General features: G+C 47.5%; 1 protein-coding gene across 14 annotated transcripts in view; it reads right to left on the bottom strand.

Annotated features, from left to right (window-relative positions):
* The window catches only part of LOC145255641 (protein-L-isoaspartate(D-aspartate) O-methyltransferase-like), a 149,330-nt gene that overhangs the window by 110,798 nt on the left and 14,205 nt on the right, over positions 1-24,327 (bottom strand). The window lies entirely within an intron of this gene.

The raw sequence follows: 24,327 nt of genomic DNA, 5'->3' as shown, positions 1-24,327 counted from the left end.
CAAAAAGAGAAATGCATATATGTGCATATACTGCTGTGAGCGAGAAGTGTACTTGTATGCACTGTTTTGCAAGAAGAGAAGTGCATATAAGTGCAATATTGCTGTGAGCGAGAAGTGCACGTGTATGCACTGCTTTGCAAGAAGAGAAGTGCATATATGTGCACATACTACTGTGAGCGAAAAGTGCATGTGTATGCACTATTTTGCAAGAAGAGAAGTGCATATAAGTGCATATACTGTTGTGAGCAAGAAGTACATGTGTATGCACTGTTTTGCAAGAAGGGAAGTGTATATGTGTGCATATTGTTATGAGCGAGAAGTGTATGTTTATGCATTGTTTTGCAAGAAGAGAAGTGCATACACTGTTGTGAGCAAGAAGTGCATGTATATGCACTCTTTTGCAAGAAGAGAAGTGCATATAAGTGCACACACTGTTGTGAGCAAGAAGTGCATGTGTATGCACTCTTTTGCAAAAAAGGGAAGTGCATATATGTGCACATACTACTGTCAGCGAGAAGTGCATGTGTATGCACTGATTTGCAAGAAGGGAAGTGCATATATGTGCACATACTGCTGTGAGTAAGAAGTACACGTATATGAACTGTTTCACAAGAAGGGAAGTGCATATATGTGCATATGCATTGTTGTAAATAAGAAGTGTATGTGTTAATGCACTAACACCAAAATCTCAACCTCTGGTAATGTCTACACATTGGTAGTATATGTTAAACTCAACGGCGAAAGAAAGATTAATGCCACATTATGGGGGGAAAAAAGTCACCATTGTGAAAGGTTGTTGGTTGTTTTTGTTCTACAGTATATCAACCATTTTCGAAAAAGTTTTTATGTCTTCAAATATTTACTCATAGTATTTGATTTGATTGTTTTGTGCAAGAAAATTGTTTTTGCTTTTAACTTTGTATAACATGATTGAGTTTTGCAAAGGGAAAGGATGGAAAACAGCAATGGCTTTTGGTCAGGAAACCATTATCTTCGGACAGCCTGATCTGGTAGCACCAGATGCCCTAACAGTTATTACCACTGCAGGCCAAAGTGAACCTGAGAGTAATGTTAACTAAGAGAGAACTCCACATTTCCCACAGCTCTCAAATGGAGATTTACTACTGGATGTCTTTTAAGGTCATACCCAAGACCCCATTTTGAAAACGCTTCCTGTAAAACTGATGATAAGCACTCATAATAAACGGGGCATAAGGGGAAAGTCATGAAAATTATTATTGAAGACAAAAATTTCTGGAATAAAATTGACTAAACGTTTCAAAAGACAAAACTATGAAACTAATAGCAAATTTTACCAGCATTGTATTTCTGAAACCATCGGGCACAGGTGGTCATGTGACCACTCAAAATGTTTATCCGATCAAATCCAAAGAACAAAAGCAATGCACGTAGGAAAGGCTGAAATGAACATATGCCAATATGGCAATTGCCTTGTCGAATAGAATGTGCAAGATCCTTCAAGATTGGATACAACTCATCTCGAAACAAATTCCAGTACCTCACATTCTTATTCTCATTGCACTCTGTTTCTTTCCATTCTGTGAAGGACTTCTTCAGGTCCTTATTCAATAGCTTGCTTTTTCTCCAAATCTCGCTAAACTCTGTATGGTCAACAAATAATGCCTGTTGCATCCTTGTTTCCATGATTTCTGTGTCCCTGTCTATTTCACGGTGATCTTTGTCTTTCTCTGACTGAAATCCTTCAAACATTAGAACTGTCATAATCTCTGATATAAGACTCATTGCCTTCCTGCTTTTACAATAGTGACCCTCTCTCATGAAACTATTCTTTACAACGATCTTCCCAAAAGTTTTAGTTTATAAGCGTCCACAGTTGACATGTGGAACCAGGAACCTTTCTGATACAAGAATAATGCAATTAGAGAGACTAGTAAATATGGATCTTGGGTTTAATTTTGGCAACCGTGTAACTCTTGCTTTCCTTACTTTGTCCTTTAGTCCTCAAATTGCATGAGGGAAGAATTGCTGTTTTATGGGTCAGAATCTGTTCCTTCTAACATTTATCATTGGCAAGCTTTTGACCTTGGAGTACAGTAGAATCCCGGAATACAGTGGCCCTAGGATACTTTTTTTCAGATTACGATGTGGAAAACAATGTTTTTCCGGCTCCTGGTTATGGTATTTGCCCCGTCTTACGGTGTTATTTAAAATGTTATTTGATTATATACATGTGTATTATATATCGTACAGTATTTTCTTACTAATTTTTAATATGTACTGTTTAAAATTTTGCTTAGGTCCCGCCATACGGCAATGTCACCTTACGGTCCCAACCCCGGAATAGATTAATGCCATACTCTGGGGTTCTACTGTAGTATGTTGTTCTTAGCTTCTTACATCAATTGGCTTCATGTCTAGTCTGGAATGATTTTCAAAGAAATAAAAAAATTATGCAAATGTAGGCCCTGTTGGTAACATCAAATGACAAAATTTTTTTGCTTAGCAAAAGACTTTTTTATTTTGGGATGCTGACTCGCCGCTTTTGTGAAAAAGCAAATGTTTTGTTCTTGGGGAAAAAGAAAGAACACAAAATAATCTGACTCGAGTGTGTGTTTTGCTTTCGAACTCAAAAGAATTTATTTGAGTGGAATAGGATTTAATTTCCTAAATATATCGTTTAGTCACGTAAATTATAATCTTTCAAGTATTTTTGTCAATGTAACTCTTTCAAGTCCAAGCCTGCTTGTTGCTGAAACTATGAACAAAAAAGATTTAAACTGTAAAGAGAGACGTTTGCGTAAACGTTAAAGGTTGCGGTCAGAGAAGAACGCAAGAAACACTGCTGTATTATAGACTAGAAATGGTTTTGTGTTGTTATTACTAAATGAGGTATCATTTCCGTTTAAAATCCAGTTAGTATTATGCATACAAAATTGAGAAAAAAAAAACGTTTGGAATTCTCAACATTATATGAATAAGCTAAATAAAAACGAAATGGCCACCTGATTTGACCTGATGTCAGGTTTATCTAAAAACAATACTCGAATTTTAACTAAAAATGATTCCTCATTTAATAAAATGTATTAATAATGTAATGTTGTGGGAGTCTGTGTAACATAGGGAGATGTAAATTGTGTACATATTTATGAGTTTCGATTATAATCTAGCGGTGAGATTGTCTACGAGTGTATATATACATGTTATCATCTATCTAAAGTTCGTTGTGTACATTTAAATAAACTTCATAACAGAACAATATTATACATAATTACCTTTACTGCACCAAGGATGAATAAAACTTATTTGGGGTTTCAGCATCTGGCCAATCGGGGAGCATATCTGGTCCTTCTTGGGTTTTGTTTGACAAAAAGCTGCAATGAAAATTCTCCCCATGAACGTCACAGCTTCAGGTCTTATTTTCGGTAACTTTTCATTCCAGATGTTTTTTTCCCCCTTTTATTACGTTCTGACTATCGCCATTTCTGACCTCCACTGCTCGGGGCCGCGTACGGCACAATCACGTGGACACGCCGGTTCTCGCCAGATCACCAAAGATAAGCAACGTTGAGTCTGGCCAGTACCAGATGGGTGACCATTTGAGAAGGCTAGGCGCTGTATGTACCTTCTGGGAAGGTTGGGCGTGGGACCAGCACCCTCACCCCGTAAAAAGAACTCAGTCGCTAAAAAAGCATCAACAAAAAGTTGTAGATGGCCTATGCCCCTCCAGGGGCTCAAGGGCTATGGATGGATGGACTGCTCAGAGCCATCACAGTTTGTCGACCGTCTCTCTCTCTCTCTTTCTCTCCTTCAAAGAACTGTTTTCTCTCTAACTCGTTTCCATGTATAGCGGTGAGAGTATGCGGATGTATATACGTGTGATCGTCTAATCTAGAGTTCATTGTGTGTGTATGTACATTTAAATACAGTTCATGGCAGGACAATAATATGCATAAATATCTTTACAACACAAAGGACGAATAACATTTATTCAATGTTTCAGCATCTGGTCAATCAGGGAAAAATATCTGGTTCATCTTGAGTTTTCTCTTGATGGAAAGCTGCAGTATAAATTCTCCCCAAGAACGACAGAGCCTCAGGTTTTATTTTCGGCAACTTTTTATTCCAGAGTTTTACCCCTTGGAAAGCTGCAACGCTGGCCCTACGTTCCTTACATTTGATAGGCATTGGACCCCTTGCTCCTCCAGGTGCTTCAAGACATTATGACCGGTCAACTCGACCCTTTGTCTGTCTCCTTCAAACTCTAAACACTAAATAATTTCCATGTATCTCAAAAAGACCATCCCCCCCTCTAAATGACATCATTAGTAAACTTCACTAAGATAATCACCTGATATTTTTACATGTCATTATATTTCTAAGTTGTCAACTAAATTGTTATAAAATTCTTAAGTTAACATCTATAAATATAAAAGCGAAAATGTATGTATGTATGTATGTATGTATGTATGTATGTATGTACGCTTTTCCTCGATGTCCACAAAAGGCTTCTTTCAGAGAAACGCTCGCTCGGTTCGCAACTTCTTAAAACTTTTTATATCATCTATAAATTGTAATATCTCACACTTAACCACGGAGCTCGCCTGTTTATTTAATTTTATTGACTTTCAAACGTTAATTATTCCAAATTTCCCGCATCGGCACGCGTTACATTCGGTTTTCGGTATAAACAAAAAGCAAAACTCGACTCTAATCACAGGCCCGCCGCCACTTGTAGATCAAAGTGTAGTATTGTATGCTTTGACTAGCTGGACGCACCTGGCGATTACCCTTTTGGGTTCTCGTTTTTTGTTTCTGCCAATAAGGACCGACCCCTTCTTTGGGTGTGTGGTCCTTTAGGCATTGTAATTGTTTTGCTTTCCATTTCCTTTGCAGATAGTCCAGTGTCTTGAACCGAGTTAAGCAGCCGGCAGGACTAGAGGTAACCGACGTGCCCTTTTGCGGCGAAGGCCCTCTAGCTTCCAAATCGGCGGGTCGGGGAAAGGCACTGGGCCAGCAAACCAGGAGGCAGGCCTCTGCCTCTAGAACCATGGGGGACGCCCCTGGTGTTGTGCCGAGAAGGGGGGGTGTCACATCCGGTGACACCCCAGTGCCGAGAAGGGGGGGTGTCACATCCGGTGACACCCCAGTGCCGAGAAGGGGGGGTGTCACATCCGGTGGCACCCCAGTGCCGAGATGGGGGGGGTGTCACACCCGGTGACACCCTAGTGCCGATACCTGGGGATATCACCTTCGGGGATATCCCCGTGCCGATGACGGGGGGCACCACACCCGGTGGTGCTCCAATACAGTGGACGGTCCCGGGGGTCGCCACCCCCAGTTCGAGAGCGGTACCAGGGTTTGCTATCCCTAGAGACGTCGGGGGGTCGAGTTCGATTACGGGGGCTGCAGCCGTGGTGGACCTGGACAGGCCAGGGACAACGCCCCAAACCATGGTCGCCACCACGAGGGAGGAGGATTTGGCTGCATGGAGACAATTCGTCCAGGGCACACCTGGTGGAGAAGCAGTAACCGGCAGGAGGAAAAGACCTGTGAAGAAATGGTGGATCCTGGACGACGGAGCAGCCATTCGGCCATCGCAGTCGGAAGCCAGCAGCCCCCAGAAAGTGGAAACCGGAGACCTCAGAAGGGCAAAATCGTTAGACGTCATTGTGGTTGATGGGTGCTCCTCAGGGATGGGGGGACCTAAAAACACAATATCACAAACGACACCAGTGACAACGCCAGCTAGCACAGCGGACTGGCCAGCCCTCGAAAGTGACGACTCCCCAATCACCCCAGCACAGAGGCAAAATCTGCAGCAGACAGCCGGGACCAGTACACCAGGGGAACCCGAGAAGTCTGGAGCCTGGGGAAGGAAGGACAGTGGTGCCATCAACACCAAGACTCCCGAGTACTACAAGAATCTCTTCGAGAATAAGTACCGGGAGTATGTAGAGGGCAATACGATCAAGCCCCTACCTGGAAGACTGGAGGAAATCAAAGAAAGAACACTGTCCTTCATAACTTTTGACGCCACTGGAAAGGGGCTCACCGGGGTTCCCCTGGAAAAGATGTTGGAGATACTGGGCGAATTGAAGATCCCGGCCCAGTATCTGGTCAAGAGATACAATTCCACGTGGGATCTCCTTTTGCCGTCAAGGGAGGTGGCGATGAGTTGGGCAAAGGGAGACCTCACGTGTAAAAATATTAGACTTAGGCCAGAGTATCTTTCAAAAAGGCGGACATTGGTGACTGTGATGGGGGTCCCCTGTTTTGTCGGGGAGGATCAGCTGGGAGCTACCCTGTCCCAGTACGGAGAAGTAGAAGGAGTACACCTGGTGAAGGGCCCCAGGAACATCTTAACGGGGACATTTAAGATATATATGAGAGTGGATAGGAAGAACTTCCACCTGATCCCCGCCCTATTAACTTGCGAGGGTTGGAACATGGCAATAATAGTTGAAGGTAGGAGGCCGCTGTGCTGGCAGTGCCTGAAGCCTGAGCACATGGCCCGTTTCTGCCCCCTGCGGAAGGAAGTAACAGCAAGAAGACCAGAGGAGAAGGAAAAGCCGGCGGAAGATGGGCAGATGCCAGAAAAGACGAAGGGGGAGGAAGGATGGAACAAAGTCGCCGCGAAGAAAGGAAAGAAGACGGAGGTGGGGCCAACAACATCAATGGCAGCAGCGGCGACAGCAAAGAGGAAGCTCCAAACAAGCTCCTCCGAATCAGAGGGGGAGGAGGCAGAGGCGAAAAGTAAAAGAAAGGAGAAAAGAGAGAGGAAAGAGTCTCCCCAAGAAACCCCCCAGGAGCTTCCTCAAGAGACAATCAATGAGACTCCCCCTGAGTCCATGGAGAATGACAATGAAGCTGAGCCTCCAGCATCACCCCACCAGGAAGTTGCTCAGCCTACCCCTCCCCTATTCAACACCCCGGAGCAGATAGAAGCAGCTCCGGACAAAAAAGAAGCGGTGTCGGCGGAAAGGAAGAACGAAGAGGACAAGGCGCCCCCCAGGACGGAGAAGACCAGAAAATTTCCTTTCTGGCCGGGGGAGCGTCTTTGCGAGGCAGAGCTCGTTGTGTCGGACCTCAACGGGACCCAGAGGAAAAACCTCAAACAATTAGAAACATTGAGGATAGTCGACAAGAAGGATGTTACCGATCCAAGAAATTTCGCCGACGCCCCAAACCTGATCACATTTGTTAGGCCAAATAGGGAAGGAAGAGCGAAGGCTCTTTGGAGAATGCTGGAGGCTGGAAGAACCACTTTCCCGGGCTTCAGGCTGGTCGATGGGGAGCACCCATCACTTGGACAAATAGCGAAACAATGCGAGGGACGGGTCCCAGTTTACGTTCACCCCTCCTTCTATAGAGCTATTAAAATGACGTTCCCCTTGGACGTGGGGGGTCTAGCAAGAGACAGGCGGCTTACGCCCGATCTGCTCACGGGCAGTCTCGGACAGACCTTCGGCGTCCTTTCTCCCGAGGACTTTAGACCCCTAGTAGGCGAATACTACTAGGTAGTGGAAACATGGAATCGAGCTTAAATCTAGCTAGCTTGAATGCGAGGGGCATGAGATCTCGAAGCAAGGCTGCTCGCGTGCTGAGGGATCTCGTGGCCCTTGAGGTAGATGTAGCCACCATACAAGAGACCCACTTTGTTGGGGCCGGGGACTGCGATGTGCTGGTGAACGAATTTGATGTTTACTCAGCATATGGCAGCCCCCGGAGCTGGGGGGTTTCTGTACTAGTAAGTCGCACTCTGTCTGCGACGGTTACACTTGTCCACACGGATGCTCATGGGAGGCTGGTCGTGGTTGATGTTGCCGTTAAAAGCGGCGCGTTTCGGATCGTGGCAGTTTATGCGCCTAATTTCCCCAGCGAGAGGGTTTCCTTTTTTCGGGAGGTGGAGGTGTTTCTCTCTTCGGGTCCGGAGCGGGTAGTTTTAATGGGGGACTGGAATGCCATCCTGGACCCCAGCATAGATAAGGTCGGGGGGGTTAGAGGGTCGGGGGGGTGTGAAAGCAGCCTGTCTGACCTGATGGCCTCGTGCGATCTGGTCGATAGGTTCCGTCTGGATCACCCCGGGAGGGAGATGTGGACGTGGCAATCTAACTCGGCCGCCTGTGCAAGTTCATACTTGGACAGGATGTTAATTAGAAGGGGCGATATAGATTTCCTATCTTGTCCCACGTTCCACTGGTTAGGTCATTCGGACCACAAACTCGTGCTGGCCCGTTTGAAATTAGGTAATAGGCCTAGGTTGGCTGGCTACTGGAAGATGAACGCCTCCTTATTGGAGTCGGTCGACTTCCGGGAGCAGCTGACGACACTAATTCAGAGGGAGTTAGTGGGGGCGGTTACCGGGAGTAGATGGTGGGTTAACCTTAAGGCTACCATTAGGCGCTTTTGTGTCCAATACAGCCAACGCCTCGCGTTAACAAGGGCTCGGACCAAAAGGCACTTAGATGATAGATTAACCCGGGCGGTGGCAAGGGGGGGATTCCCTAGAACTAGCTCTAGTTAAGGGAAACCTCAATCGCTTGGCTATCGAGCGATATGAAGGTCAAGTAGTTAGGGCTAGGTTAGAAAGAGTCTCCAATGAAGCCGTGAACGTTGACGCTGTTGAGCGTAGGGCCGCCCTAAGACGCGGCTCGGATGGGTACATTCGGGAGGTGAAAAACCTGGAAGGGCGTTCTCTTGTGTCGGCACGGGAGATCTGCAATGGGTTTCGGCAACATTTGGAGGAGCGCTTCACCAAACTACCCAGACTCCGCGGCCAGGAGTTTGGCAGCTATTTAGCTGGCTCGCCCCGCCTTACTGCGGCCCGTGCGGCTAGCTGCGAGGGGATGGTTACGGAGCGTGAGGTCATTACTGCGTTGAAGCAGGTTGGCCGCAACAAATCTCCGGGGCTCGATGGTTTACCTTACGAACTGTTCTTGAGGCTGTCGCCCATGTTTGTGCCCCTTCTGACGGGCGTGTTTAACCACTGGTTTGCCCAGGACTCGATCCCGAGGCAGGTAACCAAAGGAGTGGTCACGCTTCTGAAGAAGGGGAACCAACATGGAGGGGGGAATCTAGACGACTATAGACCCATTACTCTGCTTAACGCAGATTTCAAGATTTTGTCCCGCGTTCTTGCGAACCGACTGCAGGTTGTTATCAACGACTTGATCGAACCGGATCAGAACTACGCTGTGAAGGGTCGATCGATTCAGAACAATCTGCATTTGATTCGCACGATCTTAGAGGGGTTAGAAGACGACACGGAAGCCGCGCTGATCAATTTAGATCAGTCCAAGGCGTTCGACAGGGTGGACCATGGGTTCCTGAGGGCTGTTGTGGAAACCGCCGGCTTTGGTCCGGACTTCCGCAAGTGGATCTCCGCCCTGTATCGTGATCCCGCGGTGGTGGTGCAAGTAAATGGTAGGTTGTCGGAGTCCTTTGGGGTCTCCCGGTCGGTGCGGCAGGGTTGCCCGCTGTCGCCTCTGCTTTATGTCCTGGCATTGGAGCCCTTCCTTCGCAAATTAAGGGATGAGGCGGCGAGACCAGTCCTACGCGGCATAGCTCTGCCTGGCGGCAAATTTGCCAGGGTGTCCGCGTACGCCGATGACGTCACCGTGTTTGTTGCACGCCGTATCGATATCAAAGCGGTGATAGAGGCGATCGCTGAGTATGAAGTTGTTACAGGGGCCGTGATCAATCGTAGCAAGTCCGTTGGCCTGCGGTTGGGCGCCTGGACCGGGGTAAACTCGCTTCCAGGTGCGTTCGGCTGGACTGATGGCCCAGTAAAGATCCTCGGAGTGTTGTTCGGGCCGGACCTCCAGCTGGACAAGAATTGGTCGGAAGTACAGACTAAGGTCGAGTCGTCAGTAAGGACTTGGATTCGGAGGAGATTGTCCTTGAAGGGTCGCGCGGAGGCATGTGCTACGTACGTGTTTCCTCTGATCCTTTACCGTTTATCTGTTCTTCCCCTGCCTGCGGACCGCTGTAAGGCTTTAGAGCGCCTCCTGTTCAAACTTCTTTGGATGGGAGGAAAGCCGTATGTCCGTAGACAGGTCTGTACACAGAAACTTAGCGAGGGAGGCTTAGGGATGCCCGATCTGCAAAGTCACAAGCACGCAGAAAGATTGGCGTTCCTGAGTCGGACACTGATGGAGGAAACGCACTGGATACCAGTCGTGGAACAGGCTTTTCACGGCTCATATCCGACCCTGCCGCTGAAGGTCGCAGAAGACCGGCGGGGGAAAGGTGTTTCCTGACCGAATGCCGAGCCGCCCTTAGGGCATTACCGGGGTCCAGTGACCTTGCACGGCCTAGGTGGAGGCTATATGAGGAATTAGTGGTGGGGACTGCGAAAGACCCGCTGGTGGAGCGGCTGCATCTGTCGAGGGGGGAAGTTCTCTCGCTGTGGAGTTGGGCGCCTGCCAGTAGCCATATTAATAACTCAGAGTTCTCACTTACGTGGAGGCTAGTCCGGGACGCGCTGCCACTCTTCGGCAAACTAGCCAGGGATGATCGGGATAGTGAATATTATTATCCCCCGTGCCCACGCTGCAATGATGAAGATGAGGAGGAGACGAGAGAACACGCGTTCTTTCTTTGCAGCGGGGTGCGGAGTCTCTGGGAGTATGTCGAAGGGGTAACGGCTCGCATCGACCCCGAGCGGTCGGTGCCACTTGATTTAGCGTACGTTGTCGATAATGAGGACCCGCCGTTTGACAGGGAGAAACGGTTGGTGTTTCTAGCGATCCTAGCAGTGGCTAGGTTAGTGACGTGGGTTTCACGTCTGGACATTGTCCATGAGGAGCGATCTGTTTCTGATCACGATCTGGTTGTTCGTTTTAAGCATCAACTTAAAACGAAAATCAGATGTGATTGGAAAAGATTGCACCGCATGGACTTTGATAGGAGATGGGTGCACAACACTAGTTTGTGCATCCGACGAGGCGCTAGTTTTCAGTTCGTGTTTCCACCCTAGTGGTATTGGTCCTAGGGTGCTGAGGTTTCTTTTTCTCGGAACCCAGCCCCAAAAGACATTGTAATATAAGGTTTACCTTATAAGATGGGTAGTTTTTAGGCTAGGTAGGAATGTAACCACCAAGAGTGGATAGCTTGTGCTTTTTGTAGGGCCTAGACTAGGGTAGTATGCGTGTTGATCCTGTTCCCATAGCTCTTTATTTTTGTTAGATTGGCACTAGGAGAGCTTCCAAAGATGCCCAAAAGTCCACTTGTTTTATTTTGTCCCAGGCCTATTATTGCCCATCACGTATTTTATCTTGGAAGACGCCATCCATCCCTGTTGTCCCAACCCTAATTTATTTTTTCATACAATTCCCTAGGTCCTCCACTCCCTTCTAGGGAACGACCTGCTTGCTTTCACCTCTTTTCCCCCCGGGGGAAGTGGACTGGAAGACAGTGGGCGTTTCACATGACAGACCAGCGATTAGGTAGGGAGGGTCCCCTTACTAACCCGCCCCCATAGGCATTTTGTTCATTTGTTTTATTTTTCTTTCTTTTTTGGGTGTATTCTAGTTTGCCCCCCTCCCCATCATCTCACCCCCATTATATATATTTAAAAAAAAAAAAAAAAAAAAAAAAAAATGCCTTAGTTTGTAAATATGTTTTTCCTTTGTTTTACTTGTAAATATGTTATATGTTTTTTCTTTTTCCTCTTCATAGCGTGAATGTCACCCGCCATCCCGTAAGCTGGGGAGCTGTTATTTTAAGTAGGTCCTGGTAAGAATGTTAGGCGGAATAGTGCGTGATAGAAACTCTAGTGTAGATTTTACAATAAAGTACTTGCTATCCAACGCAAGTCTAGCTAAGGACTAGAAAGACCCCTATTTTTTCCCCACTTCCCCTTACTGGCCATAGTGCCTAAGCGCTTTCGTACCCCAAATCAGGTCTTGGCAGTAGATAATGCCAAGGCCGGGGACGAAAGGCTAAATATCCACAGGCCCAGACCCCCTCGGGGGTCCGGGCGTCAAAGATCAAAGTGTAGTATCTGTTCCGGCAGATGCTGCAAGCTATGACTAGCTATGACTAGCTATGACTAGCAAAGACCAGATGTGGGGGCAACCCCACATGCCTGACCTTTAACCAGCTCCCATTTCCCACCTCTCGGGAGCTGGTCCCCCTTTTTTCCCTTCCCCCTCCCTTCACTCCTCACATTAAAAATTGGCCTTGTGCCTAATTTGCTCGGTGGGGGAGCAAATAAATACCATCTGTTCCGGCAGATACTGCAAGCTATGACTAGCTATGACTAGCAAAGACCAGATGTGGGGGCAACCCCACATGCATGACCTTTAACCAGCTCCCATTTCCCACCTCTCGGGAGCTGGTCCCCTTTTCCCTTCCCCTTCCCTTCACTCCTCACATTAAAAATCGGCCTTGTGCCTAATTTGCTCGGTGGGGGAGCAAATAAATACCATCTGTTCCGGCAGATGCTGCAAAGCTATGACTAGCAAAGACCAGCTATGATTAGCAAAGACCATATGTGGGGGTAACCCCACATATCTGACCTTGGTCACTGAAGGGGCAACCCTTCATACCAACAGTTTCTAATTCAGCCCCCACTTCCCTCCTCTGGGGAGCTGGATCCCCATTTCCCTCCTCCTTCCCCCTATCTCCACATTAAAAACGGCCTCCTGCCTAATTTGCTCAGTGGGGAAGCAAATAAATATCCACAGGCCCAGACCCCCTCGAGGGTCCGGGCGACAAGATCAAAGTGTCTTCGGGACAAGATCAAAGTGTAGTATCTGTTCTCTCAGTTACTAAACTTGACCCACCACCGGGCTTTCGGGCTAGGTTAAGGTGTTTTTTCTTACTAACCTTTGTTAGTTAGGACCGACCCCCTCCTTTGGGGAGTCAGGACCTAGAGGACCGACTCCACATTTGTGGGAGCTTGGACCTGGAAACCGATCCCCTCTTTTGGGAGACTGGAATCTCGGGACCAACACCACTATCGCTGGTAGTTGAGACCTTCTTTTTTCATTTGTTGTTTTTGCATGTGGTTTTTTCTTCGTTTCGGTCTCACTTCTCGAGACTGGGATGGTCTAATTTCTCCACACTTAATTGCCTGAGCAGCACTCTGACCTGCCAGGCCCAAACTTTGTCTATCTTCGCTGCTCTCCCAGTGGATCGAGCAGACAGGGTTCTCTTTCTCACTTCCGTTGGGGTAAGTTAGTGGGTAGGGTGACGTGGGGTAGGGCGGGTGCTTCGTTTCTGCTCCCCTCTGTGGGCAGGGATGCCTATCCCCTCTCTCTCTTAATTGCGACGCGGCACTCTGACCCGCTAGCACCCACTGCGTCTTTCTTCTCTGCTCTCCCCCCTCGCGGGGGGATCTGAGCTGCTAACCCGACATCCCCGTGAGGGGAAGTCAAAAACTCTAATTTCTTCAAAGTCCGCTCCTCCCCCTCCATTCCCCTGGGTTTTCTTTTCCCCTACTACACTTTGGTCCGCGCCAGCGGCCAGTGCAACCGCCACGATGCCAGGCAGGAGGGGTACGTCACCCCAAATGCGCAGCATCTCAACTGCTAACGACTCCCTATGTGAGGGAGCTGATGCATCTCCCGGCGAGACGGCGCCAGGAAACAAGGTAGGGCCCCGGCGCGCGGCGACCTTGGAAGAAAGCGGGAGGGTAGGGCCGCAGCCCGCGGCGACCCCCCGAAAAGCACCTGCAACCGCTCCCCACGAGGGCAACCCAGCGGAAAAAGCTGCCGTTAAGTCACTAGCTGGGGAAAGTGCAGAACCCAGCCAACCAGCTGCACCCCAGGACGGCAGAACCAAGGGAGGAAGACCGGGGAACCCATCCCCCGCTCCCCCAAAGGGCGACTCCCCAACAGAAAAGGAGGAAAACAGCACCGCGGACCAAACCGAGGCGCTGGATGAAGACGTAATAGCCTCCATCTGCTCACTATTCGGCGGGGAAGACAGTGATTGGCCCCCCAACACTCCCCAAGAGAACCAAATACGGAAAAGGGGTGACTCTCCGGCCAGTGGTAACAAAAGCAAGTTGGAAGGAGAGACACCCTTGACAGTACCCACCAAGGCTCCAGCTGGGAACACGGCACCAGAAGGGGAGACACCTCCATCCCCCAAGGGGACAGCCACCCAGCAAAGGAAGAAAATAAGAAAGGGGAGCGGCCCGGAGAGCAAACCAAGCCAGGACGAAACAACGCCAAAGACACAATGGCCTACTTTGCCTGGCAACGGCCCCGTTCCGAAACCAAAAATGCCCATAACAATGGAGAGCCCCACAACACCAGCTACGCCCCCCAACCCGAGTTCAGCTGACACCCACCAGGATGGAGGACCGGCATGGGGCCCCAAAGAGCAGCAAGGGAAGTTGACGCCCGAAGACTACAGAGCACTCTTCGACTCCACTTACAAGGAGTATACCCAGGGGAACAACATCCAACCCCTCCCGGGTCAAGTGGAAGTTCTGGAGAAAAGAGTGCTCTCGCTGATAACTTCAGACACCAAGACAAGGGGTCTGACGGGCGTCAACAAGGACACCATGATGAACGTGTTGCTGGAGCAGAACATTCCCGCCAACTACATCTGTAGAAGGAGTTACGCACAGTGGGATGTTCTGCTCCCCACCTCCGAAGACGCAGTCAGGCTGTCCAGGACCTGCCATCAGAGCAGGAACATAAAGCTCCAACCCATCTATATGAACAAGAGGAGAGCAAATGTTTCTGCTCTAAACGTCCCCTGCTATATGGAGGCCAAACAACTGGGGGCTATCCTAAGCCAGTATGGGGACGTAGAGGAAGTCACCCCGGTCCGCGGATTAAGAAACATCATGACCGGGGACTACAAAGTACAGATGGTCCTGGACAAGGCTGGATTCTACGCCATCCCAGCCACACTCAAGTTCGGAGAGTGGACACTCTCCCTTATAGTGGAAGGGAGGAGGCCCCATTGCTGGCTGTGCACACAACAAGGGCATATGGCGAAGGACTGTCCAAAGAGGAATGGAGGGAAGAAGCCTACAAAAGCGGCGGGAACAAGCGTGACAACAAATCAAGCTGCGGATCCCGCGCCGGCCGCAAATCCTCCAGAGGCACCGACAGGCTGGGTGACGGTCGTAAAGAAAGGCAAGATCAACAAACAGCCATCCTTGCAGACAGTCACCCAAGACCAAGAACAACCGAAGAGCGAGACAGAGAAAATGGACACACAGACACCCTCCTCCTCAAACAAGAGGAAACTACCAGAATCTGAGGAGGAGGCCGCGTCAGAGGCAGAGGAAGAGACAACAACAGTCTCTATGGCCCTGAGCGCAACAGAGATCAGGAGGGCCAGGAGGAGGAAAAGCCGCAAGACACGTGCAAACCCTCCTACCCCCACTGAGACTGAGAAGGACTCCCTCGCAACAATAACACAGGATGAGCCCCCTGTGATCCCAACACCCCAGCAACCTGAACAACCTTCCCCCTCTCCTATAAAGGCCCCAAGAAACTCTTCCCGCCCCTCATCCCGTGACAGGAGCCAAAAAGAAGAAAACGAGCAGGCTACCCCCTCCCCAAGCGCTCAGCCTCCCCATCAACCAAAAGAGATCCCCTCCCCCACTCCCAAAGTCCGCACTGAACGGACCAAAAAGCTCCCCTTCCTGCCAGGAAGCAGGATTTGTGAAACAGACCCTCTCCAACCGGCTCCGGACCTTAAAGGACAACAGAAGGTCCGGTACAATAAACTTAAAAACTTTGAAAAAGTCGGTGGAGACCTAGTAACAGACCCCACTAAATTCAAGGACGCTCCCTTGTTGACCACTTTCGTTAGGGTCAACAAGGACGCTAGGACTGGAGGAATGTGGGCAATGATTAGGGCAGCGAAGAATGCGATCCCAGGCCAGCAGCTGGTGGATAGGGACCATCCTTCACTGACCAACATTTTCTTTAAATGTGAGGGTAGAATCCCCATGTATGTACACCCATCGCTATACAGGGCACTCAAACTAACCTTCCCCCTGGACGTGGGGGGCGTGGCCAAGGATGGATCACCTTCATCGGATTTACTAACCGGCAGCCTTGGCCAGGCCTGCCATGTCCTCACTGCCCAGGATTTCAGACCCGTCTGTGACAGTGCTTGAGGTAAGTGATCATGTCTTTGAACTTGGCTACATTGAATGTGAGGGGCATCAGGTGTCGAAGCAAGGCCTCGCGCGTTGTGAGAGACTTGGTGTCCCTCAAGGTAGATATCGCCGCTATCCAGGAGACCCACTTTATTTGTGACGGGGATTGTCAGGTGCTGGTAAACGATTACGATGTCTACTCAGCATATGGCAATACCTATAGTCGTGGAATCTCCTTGCTAGTAAGTCGCACCCTGTCAGCGTCGGTGAATGTTGTTCACGCAGGCGAGGACGGGCGGGCGCTTGTTGTTGATGTTGCTGTTAATTGTAGTGTTTTTCGGATTGTTGCTGTTTATGCTCCCAATGCTGCTGTAGAGAGGGCAACCTTTTTTCGACGGTTGGAGGGCTTCTTAGTGGATCCGGAACGGTTAGTTTTAATGGGGGATTGGAATGCAATCCTTGATCCCAAAATAGATAAGGTCGGGGGGACTAGCGGGTCGGCGTGGTGTGACAGCAGTCTGTCTGACCTGATGGCCTCGTGCGATCTCGTCGACAGATTTCGTCTGGATCATCCGGGGCAGGAGATGTGGACGTGGCATCCTGTAGTGCCTTCCCATCCAAGCACTTACTTGGATCGGATGTTAGTTAGAAGAGGCGATGTAGACTTCCTATCTTGCCCCACGTTCCACTTGCTAGGACACTCGGACCATAAACTTGTTATGGCCCGTTTGAGCTTAAGTGCTAGGCCTAAACTGGCCGGATACTGGAAGTTCAACAGCACCTTGTTGGAGCTGGAGGACTACCGGTTGAAGGTCACTGAGCTAATTCAGCGGGCTTTAGTGGGGGCGGTTACAGGGAGTAAGTGGTGGGTTAGTCTCAAGGCCAAAATTAGGCGCTTCTCTGTCCAGTATAGCCAACGCCTCGCGATAGATAAGGCTAAGGCAAAGAAGCGTTTAGAGGATAAGCTGACCCGGGCGGTGGAGGGGGGGGGACCCCCTAGAGTTAGCACTAGCTAAACAAGATCTCAACCGCTTGGCTAGCGAGCGGTATGAAGGTCAAGTAGTTAGGGCTAGGTTAAAGAAAGTTTCTAACGAGGCTGTGAATGTTGACGCTGTTGAGCGTAAGGCTGCTTTAAGGCGCGATTCGGATGGGTACATTCGTAAAGTACATAACCTGGAAGGACACCCCTTAGTATCGACTCGGGAGATCTGCGAGGGGTTTCGGGAGCATCTATCGGTGCGCTTCACCCAACTACCCGGACTCAGGGTTGATGAGTTTGGCAGCTATTTGGCTGACTCGCCCCGCCTCACGGCGGCTCGGGCGGCTAGCTGTGATGGTCTTATTACTGAACATGAGGTCATTACTGCGTTGAAGCAGGTCGGCTATAACAAATCCCCGGGGCTTGATGGTTTACCCTACGAGTTTTACTTGAGGCTGTCGCCCATGTTGGTCCCTATTCTGAAGGATATGTTCAACCATTGGTTTGCCCAGGGTTCCATCCCTGGACAGGTGACCAAGGGTGTGATCACATTGCTGAGGAAAGGTCAACGGCATGGTGGGAGGGAAAACTTTGATGATTTTAGGCCCTTGACTCTGCTAAACACAGAGTTAAAGATTTTGGCAAAGATTCTTGCGAATCGCTTGCAGGTTGTCATCACTGACTTGATCGAACCGGACCAGACTTATGCTGTGAAGGGGAGATCGATTCAAGACAATTTGCACTTGATACGCTCGATCATAGAGGGGACAGAAGACGACGCCGAAGCCGCGCTGATCAGTTTGGATCAGTCCAAGGCATTCGATAGGGTCGACCATCGGTTCCTAGGATCTGTGCTAGAGGCCGCCGGATTTAATCCGGACTTCCGCAAGTGGATCTTTGTTCTGTATGACAGGCCGACGGTAGCGGTGCAGATCAACGGTAAGCTGTCGGAGTCATTCGCTGTCTCTCGGTCGGTGCGACAGGGTTGTCCGCTGTCGCCTCTGTTGTATGTCCTGGCGTTGGAACCCCTCCTTCGCAAGTTAAGGGACGAGGCGGCTACACCAGTCCTGCGCGGAATAGCTCTCCCTGGAGGCACACGAGCCAGGGTTTCCGCGTTCGCCGATGACGTCACCGTGTTCGTGTCTTGCCTCACGGACGTTCAAGCGGTGGTCGAGGCGCTCGCTCGATACGAAGAAGTAACAGGGGCCATCTTCAACCGTAGCAAGTCTGTTGGCCTGCGGTTGGGGGCCTGGACCGGGGTAAACTCGCTTCCAGGTATTTTCAGCTGGACCGATGGACTGGTCCGCATTCTCGGTGTCTGGTTTGGACCGGGACTTCAGCTGGAAAAGAATTGGTCGGAAGTACAGTCTAAGGTCAAATCGTCAGTAAAGACTTGGATTGGAAGGAAATTGTCCTTGAAGGGTCGGGCGGAGGCGTGTGCTACATACGTCTTTCCGCTCATCCTTTACCGTTTGTCTGTACTTCCTCTCCCTGCAGAACGACTAACCCGCTTACAAGGGCGCCTCGATTCACTTTTGTGGAACGAGGGTAAGCATTATGTCTGCAGAGAGGTCTGTGTTCAAAATCCGAGCGAGGGAGGCCTGGGTCAGCCCAGTCTCTTGTGTCATAGAAACGCCGAGAGATTGGCTTTCCTGGGTCGTTCGCTTGAAGGAGACGCTCCTTGGGTCCCTGTGGTTGAGAACTCGTTTCCCAACCTCAAACCCAACCCTTCGGTAGAAGGTCGTCGTAAACCGAAGGGGGAGTCCAAGTTCTTCTCCGAATGCCGAACCGCTCTTAGAGCTTTGCCGGGGACCAATGTCCTCGATCAGCCAAGGAAGAAACTGTATCGGGATTTAGTGGAGGGGACCGCGAAGGATCCACTTTGTAGGCGGATGGGATGGTCGATGGAGGTTGTCCGTTCTCAATGGCGTTGGGCGCCGGGACGGGAGATTCTGAATAACTCGGAATTCTCCCTGACTTGGCGACTGGTCCGAAATGCGCTGCCCCTCTTCGACGTACTTTTCCGGTATAAAGAACATACCAGCCGCTTCTGTCCGTGCTGTGACGAACGCGAGCCCGAAACAATCGAGCACGCATTTTTTAGTTGCAGCCGGATACAGCCCCTATTAAGGTACGTCGAGGGGGTAACAGCTCGCATCGATGCCGAGTGTCTGCTCGATCTCGACGTAGGAACTTTTGTGTACAACATGGAGCCGCCGTTCCCCAGGGAGGAAAGTTTGGTTTTCCTGGCGATCCTAGCAGTAGCGCGCATGACCATTTGGATCGCGCGCCTCAAGTTGGTCCACGAAGGGACATCTGTTCCTGATCGGGATCTGATCGTTTACTTTAAACATTTGCTTAAAGTAAAGATCAGATGCGATTGGAAGAGGTTGCCTAGAGTGGAATTTGACAAGAGGTGGGTGCACAGCACTAGTTTGTGCATCCGTCGAGGAGCCAAGTTTCAATACGTGTTCCCTCCTTAGGCATGGCATGGGCGGTGCTGGGTCCTACGGAACCCATCCCGCCTAGGTTAGCATTATAAGTTCAGTAAAGTAACTCTTGACTGGTGGTACAAATGAGATCCTGTTCCTGATTTTATTTTTTGGTATTAGAGAACCTCTGAGTCTGCCCAACCCCCCCTGCTCCTCATCTTTATTTTCTGATGCCCCCGATCATCCCCCTACTCAGAGGTCACCTTCCTACCCCCTCCATCCGTTGCTTTATTTTCTCCCACCTCCATTAAGGCGACTTCCCCAAACCCCATTAGGGATGCTCTGCTTGTTTTCGGTTCCCCGGAAAACAGTGGGGGATCTAGCCACATAGAATAGTACAGGGGGGGTCTTACTAACAACACATTAGTAGATTTTCCTTATTTTTGAAATGAACATTTTCATTAGTTTTTTTTTTTTTTTTTTTTTTTTTTTTTCCCACTCCACGAACATTTTATGCCAATTAATTCAAGAACTCTTTCTAATGAAATCGAACTTTATTTTCTCACACATACACACACACACAAAAAAAAAAAAAAAAAAAAAAAAAAAAAAAAAAATGCACACACAACATACAGAAATGAATATACAAATTGTACATAGTTAAATTTTACATTGAACGCTGGGGTTATTAGTTAGATTAGGATCCACAGAGTGATTGAGGTATTTTGGTAAATGTTGCCAGTCAAGAGTAAGACTTCAAAGTCTCATCTGTTACGTAGTCAAAAAGACCCTGTACCCTCCCCCTCCCAATTTCTTGTAGGGCCTTGTGCCTAATTTTGTTGAATTGAATTTTTTGTACGTTTTTTATGTTCAATTTTTTCTTTCTCAATAAAATATATAAACAAGATCAAAGTGTAGTATCTGTTCCGGCAGATGCTGCAGGCTATGACTAGCTATGACTAGCAAAGACCAGATGTGGGGGCAACCCCACATGCCTGACCATTAACCAGCTCCCATTTCCCACCTCTCGGGAGCTGGTCCCCTTTTTCCCTTCCCCCTCCCTTCACTCCTCACATTAAAAATCGGCCTTGTGCCTAATTTGCTCGGTGGGGGAGCAAATAAATACCATCTGTTCCGGCAGATGCTGCAAGCAAAGACCAGCTATGACTAGCAAAGACCATATGTGGGGGTAACCCCACATATCTGAACTTGGTCAAGGTAGGGATCACCCTACGACCACAGTTACTATCCAGCTCCCATTTCCCACCTCTCAGGAGCAGGATCCCCCTTTCCCTCCCCCCTCCCTCTCTCTCCACATTAAAAAACGGCCTTGTGCCTAATTTGCTCAGTGGGGAAGCAAATAAATCCACACAGGCCCAGAGCCAGTGAACGTTTGGTCAATGTCGACTTCGTCATATCAGACGGTAGCTTTCATTTCGAGACGAGGGAGCGGGTTTTTAAAAACAAACAAACCGATTTATTGACCTCATTAAAAACTGTCCCGCACAAAATGCTAACTGTTGAATAGCTATCGCCATCACGTCAATCAAAAACACGCACCTGTTTTTTTTCACACTCTACTATTTTCCAACTGCGCATCGTCAAGGCTTTTTTTTTTCACAGGCACCTGTTTTTTTTCACACACAACTACAAACACCCGGGCTAGTCTATTATATAAATCTCACCTGTCTGTTTAAATGTATGTATGTATGTATGTATGTATGTATGTCTCGCTAAAACTTTTCTCGGCGGCATTGGACTGGGTCAAAACCGGTACCATCTGAAAGGGCAATGTCTTATTCGAATAATATGTGAAAATTAGAAAAAAATGGTCAATTATGTCCTGTAGAAATTGACATTCACGATGAGGGAGGGTAGCAAAAAATTGTTACTGCATGACAATTTAACCAAACACGCATCCGCGAAAAAACGTTCTTTCTTGAATTGGTTTAAACACAATAAAAAACAATGTTACTTCACTCACGCGATCATAGAGTAGTGGTTATAATGACAGCATCGTTGTCTTAACGTTTCATGTTCGCACCGACATATCGGGCATTTGTTGTTTTTTTTCAATTTTCACGTTTTAATATTTAAACAGGGTTATTTATGCCATTTTTTGTTTGTTTATTTCTTTATTTTCCCATTTTTTTTTCCCTCATCACGATCGCTGTTTTTTTTTTTTTTGTTGGTTTTGTCTTTCCGATTTTTTAAAAGAAGTTTTAACATTTAAACAGTGCTATTTATGCCATTTTTTCATTCGTTTAGTCTTTATTTTCCATCACGATCGCTGTTTTTTTTTTGTTTTCGTTTTTTCGATTTTTAAAAAAGGTTTTAACATTTAAACAGTTCGCTTATTCTTTTTTTTCTTTTTTTTTTTTTTTGCTCAACACACACCTCCAAACACCCGGGCAACACCGGGCACTCAGGCTAGTTCCTAAATAAATGCAAAGAAATATCTATTCTAAATATCTTTATTATTCTACATACTTTGGCTGACAAAACATTTTGGCTTGATTAATCATAATAATCGTCAACCAGCACTCCTTTCGGCGTTGCCTGGTCAATAGCTAACATTGATACTGGGCAATAATTTTTTACTTTTTTAATGTTGTCTAGATTTCTATAACTGATTTAGGGGTTTTACTAAAAATGTATAACTGAAATTATTCCCGTCTGACTGCTCCTGCTGTTTGTCATATAGAAACAATGTGTAAAGTTGCTTGAATCAGCAAGAGCTGAATCAAGCATTTTAGTTTTGCCGAATTGTAGTTGTACATAATGAGCTTTACTAAAAATGAGCAACTAAATAATGTACGATTATTTGCTCTTGCTGATGATTTGCTATTTAAGCAACTTTGACACAGACGAACTATTGGGTTTGTCAGCACAAAATATTGTAAGAATCTGTTGTGGTATTATTGAAATAAACAATAAAATTATCCTTACGCTGACGTCATTTCGCATTTCGTATGCGCGCGTCCACGCTCTGTTGTTACGATTCTACATTTTTTTTTTTTTTTTACACAGGCATCACCACATTATCAAGGCCAAGAGGCCACTCAAGGACAAGGGTTAAAGAGTGTACATTAGAAATTGGACAATATAGTAATCATTAGTAATGAAAATTCGGTAAATTTGTTAACTTATATCGAACGGCTCATCAAGAACTTATTTACATTAGACTTGAAGGCAACCATATTGTAGTCAGCCGGAAAGCAGAAAAACGGAAAACAATTCCACAGGCGTGCAGTTCTAAGAAAGAAGCTTTGTTCATGGAATCTACGTTTAGGTTTAGGAACAGATAAAAAGTGGGGGGGATTATTGATAGTGTTTTCAGCTAGACAAGTGTTTCTTGTGAAAGTTTGGTGAGGGGGACCATAGACTGAAGCTCAGTCGAACACTTTCCATGAAAATAACGATACATCAGAGATAAACTCGCAACATCTCTTCTGTGAGATAGAGGTTGCAGGGAAGAGAAAAGGACATCTCCTACGAGGCTACGAAGTCTATTTTGAACTCTATCAAGGCAGGACAAGTCCTTTCTAGCAGCTCCTTCCCAGATGTGGCAACAGTACTCCATCCCTGGACGTACCTGGCTCTTATATAGATAGAGAATTGCATCAGCAGTGAGATATCTACTGGACGATAGAAAGATCCCACCATTTTTCCAGCGGTCTTGGCAACAGATTTGATGTACGTGTTCCATTTAAGATCAGGAGTAATGGTCAAGCCCAGAAGTTTGTCAAAACTTGAGGCCTCCTCAAGACGATAGCCATTCATTTCAATTGATGCTAGATGTGGATCAGAATGTTGATGATGTAAACAGAAAAGCTTGGTTTTAGAAGCATTAAAAGTAACCAGCCACTCCTTTCCCCATTGTACCACGTGCTCAAGATCAGAGGAGAGAGAATCGGAGAGAACTTGGTCGTTTACTGTCTTAGATGTGCTACCATAAATGGTAGTGTCATCAGCATAAATGTCTACAAATGATGTAAGGATGTGATTTGGAAGATCATTAATATAGATCAAGAAAAGAGTTGGGCCCAGGATGAACCCCTGAGGGACACCAGCATTAATACTGTGAGCTTCTGATTTTTGCCCCTCAACTACTACTCTTATGAACCTATCAGAAAGAAATGATTTAATAATTGAGAAGACATTTCCAGCTATGCCATAACTAGAGATCTTGTGAAGTAAACCTTTATGGCATACCCTATCAAAGGCCTTAGATATGTCAAGAGCAATTGCCCTAGAAAGGTTGCCTCCGTCAAGAGATTTGCTAATCCTATGAGATATAACTGTAAGCACATCTGCTGTAGATCTAGCAGAACGGAAACCATATTGAGTGTCACTAAGAAGGTTATTTTTGTTGAGATGGTTGATTACTTCTGTATTTAACACAGATTCCAGCAACTTACTCATGATGCACAGGAGACTTATTGGCCTGTACTGAGAGGGGGATGAGCGATCACCTGAATTCTTAAATACAGGGCATACTGATGAAATTTTCCAGGGTGATGGGAAGTTATTCTCCTTAAGACAACGTTTAAACAGTTTTGTAAGTATGGGCGCTAGTTCAGGTTGAAGTTTTTTGAGTACTATAATTGGAATACCGTCAGGGCTGGTTGCTTTACTGGAATCAAGGTTTTTGATTAGCTTGGCAACATCACGTACAGATATATGCATATCACATAGCGTGTTTTCTGATACAGGAGTAAATATTGGGGGTTGGCGGCCTTGGTCGCAAAGGGTAGAATTAGCTGCAAAGTTCTTGGCAAAGGGTTTGGCTTTGTCTGATGCTGACGAGATTACCTCAGATCCATTGATGATAGTTGGAATAGAGCACACACTTC

The sequence above is a fragment of the Euprymna scolopes genome, chromosome 31, assembly GCF_053919585.1.
Source record: "Euprymna scolopes isolate OS-2025 chromosome 31, ASM5391958v1, whole genome shotgun sequence".
NCBI lineage: Eukaryota > Metazoa > Mollusca > Cephalopoda > Sepiida > Sepiolidae > Euprymna > Euprymna scolopes.
The sequence above is the reverse complement of the archived record's forward strand: the minus strand, read 5'-3'. Positions and strand labels throughout refer to the sequence as shown.